The sequence below is a fragment of the Vipera ursinii genome (assembly GCF_947247035.1).
Source record: "Vipera ursinii genome assembly, chromosome: 17".
NCBI classification, from domain to species: domain Eukaryota; kingdom Metazoa; phylum Chordata; class Lepidosauria; order Squamata; family Viperidae; genus Vipera; species Vipera ursinii.
Window position 1 is genome coordinate 1,678,291 of NC_139530.1, and position 8,339 is coordinate 1,686,629.

Genomic DNA, 8,339 nt, shown 5'->3' on the forward strand with positions numbered 1-8,339 from the left:
TGTAACGAACAGAGTATGTATGATGGAAGAAGCAATGAAAAACATAATACTGGTGTCAGAACCTGCAACATACAGTTGGCTAAACCTGGCTCTTTTTCCTGGTTTAAATCATCTTTGTGGAACAGGGGATTAACTCTCTCCAGCCCTTTTAGGCAATTCTTCTGAAAGACACAAGGGATCATGCTTTGCAGCCTCTCCCTCACCTGCACTTTGACTGAGGTGGTAATTTATAATTCAGCACTGAAGGCTCTCTTGGAGGCAACCTGGAAACAAAAGGGAGTTATATATTTTAAAAACTAATATTCTTTCTGGATTTCTCCATGAACCTGCAGGGAGAGAAAGTAAAGGCTGAAACACAGTGCCACCAGAAAACTCCATAACCTTGTTCCATGTACTGAAGCTCTGAACCAGTCAATGAGTCGACACAGGCAGTGGGCTGGAATCCCTTCAACATGTGAGGAGCTACAGGACTGGAAGTTATCCAGTTATAGATACTGTATATTCGTAGAGTTATACGTACTGTACGTCTTTGGCCTGCCATAATCACCTATATCAGCAGCAGCTTGAGGCAAGTGATCTGTGCTGCGAGATGATAGAGTTGGGTTGAGCCAAAATCATCTTCCCTAGAGGAACTTGAGTCTCATTTATGGAATTTGCGGAAGCAAATCACCAGCTGACTTGGAGCTGTTTCTGTACTGAAACCTAACCTGCTTCCCCAGCCACGGAGGCTTATATTTTTTTGCTTCATTCCTAGGATGCTTTCATTCCTCCAGACAAGCTCTTTGGGGGTATCATGAACCTGAACATGATACATAAGTGTGTCTGCAATGGCACTCTAAATGCCTGGTCGGAGAATAATTTGCATGGTCAGTTGCTTGCATTTCCCTGCCACCTGAGATGCAGGTGTGATGTGTCACTTCCAGTCTCGTGTTGCTTGTTTGTTTGAGAATGATTGTTTCATCCAAGCCACAAGGAGCTCACTGTTTCCTTGACTGGAAAAGAGATTTGACAGCCCAACATGTTGCCTGAAAGATGCCCCCCCAAACACACACACACACACACACACACACACCTCATCTTACTAACAATCTGCAAGAGGGTTTTTTTTTAAGCCTGTGAAAATGTGTACTTTTCTTCAACCAATTTCTTCAGTCATCTTTTCTCAGCATATTCATTCTTCGGGGCTTCTCGGTGCTAGATAGGGAAATGGATTTGCTCTTATTATATACACAACTAGCCCTGATGATGTTACCTGGTCTGGCAATGAAATGTCTGCAAGAAAACCAGCTCACAGAGCACCAAGAACTCTCCAGTCCACGCTACAAATATTCTCTCTTATCCATATTCATTCTCGCAAGCAGTTTCCAGTAAAGGAATTTCACCCCCTTCTCCAACGTTTGACGCCTGCGCTTATCGATATATTATGGTCAAGCTTGGAACTTTGGCACTGGCAGTTGAAAAGAAATTCTCCACCCTTCTCAGAGCACCAGTCTAGGCATCTAAGGCCTAAAGCTAGCATCCCAAAGGCCAGAACTGACGAGTCATTTCTGATTTCTTCCTCTTTGGCTCAAAACTTTAGCCCCTTTTTTCTCTTCTTAAGTACAAGAGATTGTCTCTTGGCCAATAAAGGCGACAATATCCTTTGGATAGGTAGCAAATATGAATTGATTGCGATCACATTTCAGGGGGCATTTTTTTTGTTAACCGCTTCATGAGTCCATGGACAAGCACACGTGTCCGCTTTCCCGAGCCATCTGAAATACTTCTTTGCCCACAGGAAAGGAGTGTCCTCTCGACAAAGGCGCTGCCCTCTAAGCGCCAGGCATCTTAAAAGGATTTAAAAGAAAAAAGAAAGACTGCTTTCTTCATTTACTACCGCGAGCGGCTGTGCTGAATTACCAGCCTGCAGTAGTTGCCTCAGAGAGCCAATAACCTTATGTCTCTGCCCGACAACCGATATTCTAGAAGCAGACTACTCCTACACATGGAAGTTCCATTTGGACATTTTTTCTGAAGCTGTAGAATTTGAACCTCGTTTTCATCTTGGCAACGTATTCAGAGTAATAGAATAACAAGAGTTGGAAGGGACCTTGGAGGTCTTCTAGTCCAACCCCCTGCTCAAGCAGGGAACCCGATACCATTTCAGACAAATGATTCTCCAATCTCTTCTTTTAAAAAAAAAACCCACCAGTATTGGAGCACCCACAACTTCTGGAGGTAGGTCGTTCTGCTGATTGATTGTTCTAACTATTTGTTATTTGTTGAACTAAATAAAATATGTAAAGTTTTTTTTTAAAGTACACGAAGTACATGAATTTAATTCATTAGTCATGCTATACTGAATGATTCTTAGAACAACATCACAGAAACATAAAATGAATTAAAGTATCTTGATGAATCATAATCTTTCAACACCTGTGATTTTTTTTTAAAAAATTTTTTTTTTAAAAAAAAATTGCCAATCTCTTTGTCTCACTCCGTATAAACCAAGGAAACAGTCAGGGGCTTATTCTGCTTCCAGGGTTTTAAAAATGAAAAATGCCAGAGAGGTGTTTTAAATACATATATAAAACCTACCTGAATGTGAGTTTCTTTAAAAAAAAAGATGTCTTGCCTGAAGTTGACTGCTGGGCCTTCGTGTCTTGTGAGGTCACCTGGTAAATTTCTTCCTTAGAGGACTGTGTGAACCTAAACACAGGACTGATTCAGGAACTGCCTTTACTGCTGACAATGTGATGCCAAAATTACACACCGCCAACAGGAGCCCTGCGTGACAGGATTGTGACGGGATCTCTAGAAGCCTCATTGAATGGGCCTTGTCTGGAAAAGAGAACCATTGCAAGTTTTAGAAGAAGACCGGCTACACGTGGATGCAATGCCCTCAGGAGGAGCTTCTACCTGGAACAAGGCAGGGAACCCTAAATCCAGATTAATCAAGGAATTGAATAAATACCCGTTGGGAGATAATTTTCAGCACCAGAATGATTCCCAAGAGAAAGGTCGATTTCCTGTCTGTAAGTTTTTGGGTGCTGAAATAATGAATGGTGTTTGTTTTAGGCCCAAGCAAAGGATTCTTTTCAAAGAGCAATTCTTTACGATACTCCTTAGCAAGAAAGGGATGACAAGAATTTCAGCAATGGAACTATTTCACATTTGGAATTAATTTAAATAGAAGTATACTATTAGAAGAAAAAAAACAGGAGTCCTCTACAACATACAGTATACTGCAACAGCTGCTACATAGAACAAGCAGGCAGAAGACCTAAAGAAAATGCTCTAATTTCACAATACGTGGACAGCATTAATCATAGTTTCAACTGGGAAATCGTGACCATCTGAGACAAAGCCAATTCCAAAAAATGCTAGAGGATTCCTGGAAGCCTGGCACTTTGACCAATCGGCCATCAATAGACACACAGACATAAACAACATCTACATACTATGCAAAAGAAACAAATAGACAAGTCAAAAAGGGGGGGGGGGAGACCAAAATACCTCCCCACCAGCAATGAACACCAAGAAAGTTGGCATTGAAGGACATGTCCAAATGAGCATTTTTAAACTATGGACTCGTCTGAGTGCATTTCTTTAAAATAATGCAAAAACCTTGAATGCTTTTGGATTCAAAATTGAGTTGAAAAAACTAATGGACAGCTGAAGATTCAACAGGATTTGATTCTAAGCGTCCAAATCCATTCATCTTTAAATTCACAAAAAAGTAAGTTATTCCCCTTGCCTTCGAGTCTCTGTAAGGAGAAAATCTTGGCATCGAAACATTACACTGAGAATTTTCTTTTCCCTAGAGACAGCACGTGTGTAAACTTCCCCAATTTCTTTGCTAGGTTTTCTGTAATTCTATTTTAGGCTGGAACATTTTGCTTGGTCTGCAAATGATTGGAACAGAGATACCAACAGGTTAGAGAAGATTGTGTTCTTTTTCTCTCTCTCTCTCCAAAAAGTAGAATTAGTCTTAGCCTTGCCCAAGGGCTAAGTAGCAATAATAGGTTACAGTATACAAAGAGGAAAATTAGTATTGCTCAAGGGGCAGACAGCACTTATTACATCAAAGGAAAAAATTAGTCAATGTAGAAGTGGGAGATAACCTGTTTTGGATTCGCAGATGAAGTAACTGACCTAACCTTTGCACTCTTAGTACAACCAGCTCCAAACAGTAAGATGACATATACAAGCTGGATCTTTCCTATGACACAAAGGTGAGAGAGGCATTGAGCACACAGAATTCATGTTACAAGGCCACTTCCTGTGCCCGAAGAAATCCCAGGGTACCATGGACTAAACAGTATCGTGGTGTGACGCAATGTTGTCAAAGTCACATGGTTTAGGAGAAGACGGTAGCTTAAGAGCCTCACTCTCCCCATTTCCAATGGCCAGGCAGTGTGTGCTGTTCCTTTTCTAGCCCAAACAACTACCGCACACAAGAGGGAAGCATATCCCGAAATGTAGCAAAAGCACCAAAACTTTTCGGGGTGGGAGGAACTCTCCAAGCAGTTTGAAGAGAAAAAAAAAACTATATGCAGATTTACATCAGTGGCTTATGGGAATGGGAATGGGGAGTGGGGAGGCGAAATGGGGGTGGCTGAATCCCGAACAGCAACATTACACCGAGCAACATATTGTGCATCCCCTTTCATCACAGACACTTGGTTTACATTGAAAAGTACAGTTGCTCTCTTGCACGAACAATTTAATTGCCTGCCGGCGACGTACCTCTCTCTAAATTTCATTAGTTTCTCAGTTGTTCTGTGCCAAACCTAGTTCAGCTCCATTTCTACATCCGTTCATGAATTCCTCTGATGCATAGTAAAAACTGCTTCTACATCTCATTGACATTTTTTTAGTATTTGTACTTTTGGACTAGCCTCACCCTCACGGTCACAGATTTGGATGTATCGTATGCATGTCTTGCCATATTTATATCTTATAAATGCTTGCATTGTACATTAATTCAGCAAGGCGCAGTCTGTCTCACTCTGTTTCGAAATGTGCCAACTGCGCCATTTTTCTTAACCTACTACTGGTATTTCCTTATGCCTATTAAATCAGATCAATGGGTATGAGATTTTACAAGGAAGAAATTTCCCACGCATTCCAAAACTTGCTGTAACTTTGTTTGATGAGGAATGGCTTAGTACTGCTTTAGTCACATCTCAGGTTAAGATTATGTCCTCCAAGTGGAACCCAGTTTGAAATAGGTTCCAGGCCTTGCAACAGGTTCAAGAGAATTTTGCAACGATTTTGCCAACAGTAACAAAGCTGGACTCCTGACTCCTATATTTTTAAATATTTTTCAGGAAACTGTTCAGTTGGACTGTTTGGTAAATCTGTGTTCTGTTGTTTAAGCAGACAGCATTGCTGAAGTGCCGCCCTGTCTGGTTCACCCAATCCTCCCCTGGCAGTTCAATAAAGTAGAAAGTATGTAACCATGATGTTTTCTTATCTGCAAAAGGAGTTTCTAACGAAAAGCCAGAAGAGGTTGGGCCGATAGCCCAGGGGAACAATGGTACTTCAGCAATAGTGGTTCACCTGTAAGATAGGCGCTGTAAAATATTTAAGATTACATCTTTGGATTCAGATCTATTCCCTGATTAGCAATATTCACATCCAGAATCTTGAGACATGCCATCTGTTAACAAATACGTTTCTGGCTCTCCTGATCTCAAGAAAATAAAGTGTGCATAATTGTGCATAAGAATCCCTCATATACTTTGGAAGTCTCATTGCAAGGCTTTACTCATTGTTTCACAGGGTTTCCTGTATTTACATCTGTATGTGTCTGTATGCATGTATCTAAAAGCCAGTTTGGTACAGTGATTAAGACTAGAAACCAAGAGACACTGTGAGGACATAAAAGCTGGCCTGGCGACTTTGGGCCAACCGCCGTGTCTTAGCCTAACCCACCTCACAGAGTGGTTGTTACGGGCAAAATAGGAGGAAGGGAGGTGTATTAGGTATATTTGCCACCTCAGATTATTTATAAAAATAATAAAGGCAAGATGAAAATCTAATAAATAAAAATATTCCTGTGTGTTGATTACATTCTCAGAAAAGAAGTGCAATTGATAGAATATGGGTAAGGATTTTTTGCAGGGTGCTTTTATTACGCACTTGGGCACTGGTATATACCCTGGGGACGGGTGGGGGGGGGAGAGAGGAAACGAAATAAAGGACTAAACGTTGCTTAAATTGGAGATGTGTAAGACATTCGGGTTTTGTTAACCGTGCAGATGCTCCTTATTTCTGATTATATCCTCTCTCATACTAGAGCAGCTCTTCCACGTCCCCCTTTGGACGGCGGAGGATTCAGGAAGTGACTCGACAGCAGCCTAAAGTCCTAACAGCTTCTAAAAAACCAGGAGAAACACCCAAATTATCTAAAGTGAGGAGAAGAGATGGGAAACTGGACGGTCAAAGAGCATCTTTGAATTTGGAACCCAGGAAGAAGCAGTTCTGAAAAGGAGCACAAGCAAACAATCAGCATTCCAGTGAAGTGAAATTTGTCATTTCTCTCTCTCTTCTCCCCCCCACCCCACCCCAACCTCCTAACTGGCTTTTCTGGTCCAATCACTTCTGATTCCCTTGGAAAGGCAAAGAAGCTGATGGACTGGAGGCTGAGAAACTCCAGCCCCTTGGGAAGATGACTCAATGGTCCCAATTTGCATAGTGAGGCTGGACAGCTCCTAGGCCTTATCTGTGGTTATAAAGGAACGCTTTCGGGATCCCGTTCTGATACTTTGCCAGCTGCTTCAGGCCAAAGCTGGAGCTGCCTTTCTCACAGCTCTGGGCAACTCCACTCAGCAAAATCCTAGAGACAGCAAAGAAGAAAGCGTGCACAAAACAGAGGTATTTTTTCCCCCTCTCCTCTCTTTCCTGTGCATTTATTGTCTGGCCCTGCCGTTGGTGCCTGAAACAAATTTGTAATTGCTATATAACTAGAGTGAAACAAGTCTTAATTGTAATGTGGAGTGTGTGGCTTCAGGATACTTTTTTTTCTTCCACTGTTAACTATAATTAAGGACCGACCCCGCGTTTAATCAAGGGGCTTGGAATGAGTGGATTCTGCCACATACAAGCTTTTCCCATCATATTAACCTACAATTCCTCACCTACATCAACTTTGCTTTTGTCTGACTATGATTTTTGGAATGACAGCTGACATAAAACTCCTCATAAAACATACCTAGGTCAAGGGGCAGCAGGGACAGGCCCTCTCCCACAAAATGCTCTCTTATCTGTCTTCAAACAGGGGTGCCAGAACCTGAACCCAGGATCTAGTGCCCAGAAGGCTAGGATTGGACCATAGAACCGCAGACCTTTCTCCCCAGTTTTAAGTGCATCTTCCTTGTTCCTCTTTCTCCAGAAACAACAGCACGGGGGGGGGGTGTTGTGTTGCGCTGCGATCAGAGAGAAAAAGATTGACCCAAAGATACTTGGAGTACTAGAACGTTAGCATGTGTCATTTAGACCTGCACAAGTTGTTCTCGACTTGCAAGCACAACTGAGCCGAATTTTTCTGTTGCTAAGTGAGAGGAGGGTTGTCAGCTGAGCTTTGCCCCATTATGTGACCTTTCTCACCGCATTTGCTAAGTGAACAACTGCCGTAGTCAAGTTAGTCACACCGCTGTTACGTGAATCTGGCTTCTCCGTTGACTGCTTGTCAGAAGGTTGCAAACGGGGATCACATGGCCTCAGGACACTGCGGCTGTCGTAAATACGAACCAGTTTGCCAAACATCCAAATTTTGAACACATGACCATGGCGACATTGCAACGGTCGTTAAGTCTGAAAATCAGTCATGAGTCACTTTTTTAAAATTGCTGTTGTAAATTCAAATTGTCACTAAATGAACTTTTCTAAGTTAAGGACTACCTGTACATCAAATCATGTGTCAGTGATGCTTTGATTTCACCTCACCGAGTAGGTTGGACTTCTATGATCTCCCCAGATGGCATCAAGGGCATTTCCTGCTAACTAGTGAATTTTGGTGGGTGGATCAGAAGTAGCACAAATCCTCAAACAGTATTTCACTACATCAGAAATCACAGTGTTGGATAATGAGTGCAGAATCTGGCTTTGAATCACTGTATTTTGTGCAACATGGTGTTGGAAATGCAAAGATGATTCAGTAACTACTTGTCATGGGCATAATGTTATCATCAGTATGGTTAATAATAATTGTTTGGGGTTTTTTTTTACCTGATGATGACATTGGTATAACTATTGCTTGCATCATATAACTATTACATAACTCCTTTTCTGCCTGGAATCCGACTTAACTTTCTTATTGAGGAAAAACAGAAATGTAAGTGGCTTTAGATAAT

The 8,339-nt window shown here is 41.7% G+C and overlaps 1 long non-coding RNA gene across 2 annotated transcripts in view; it reads left to right on the plus strand.

Moving 5' to 3' along the window:
• Nucleotides 1–6,403, plus strand: part of LOC310647894 — a 44,564-nt gene extending 38,161 nt beyond the window's left edge. Inside the window, exons 5-6 of one of the 2 annotated variants that reach the window (XR_014493978.1) lie at nucleotides 3,865–3,915; nucleotides 6,289–6,343. This is a non-coding gene — a long non-coding RNA (uncharacterized lncRNA). Of the gene's footprint in view, nucleotides 1–3,864; nucleotides 3,916–6,283 lie in introns of both variants that reach the window. The other variant, XR_014493977.1, reaches the window with a different exon arrangement.
• Nucleotides 6,404–8,339: the final 1,936 nt, after the last annotated feature.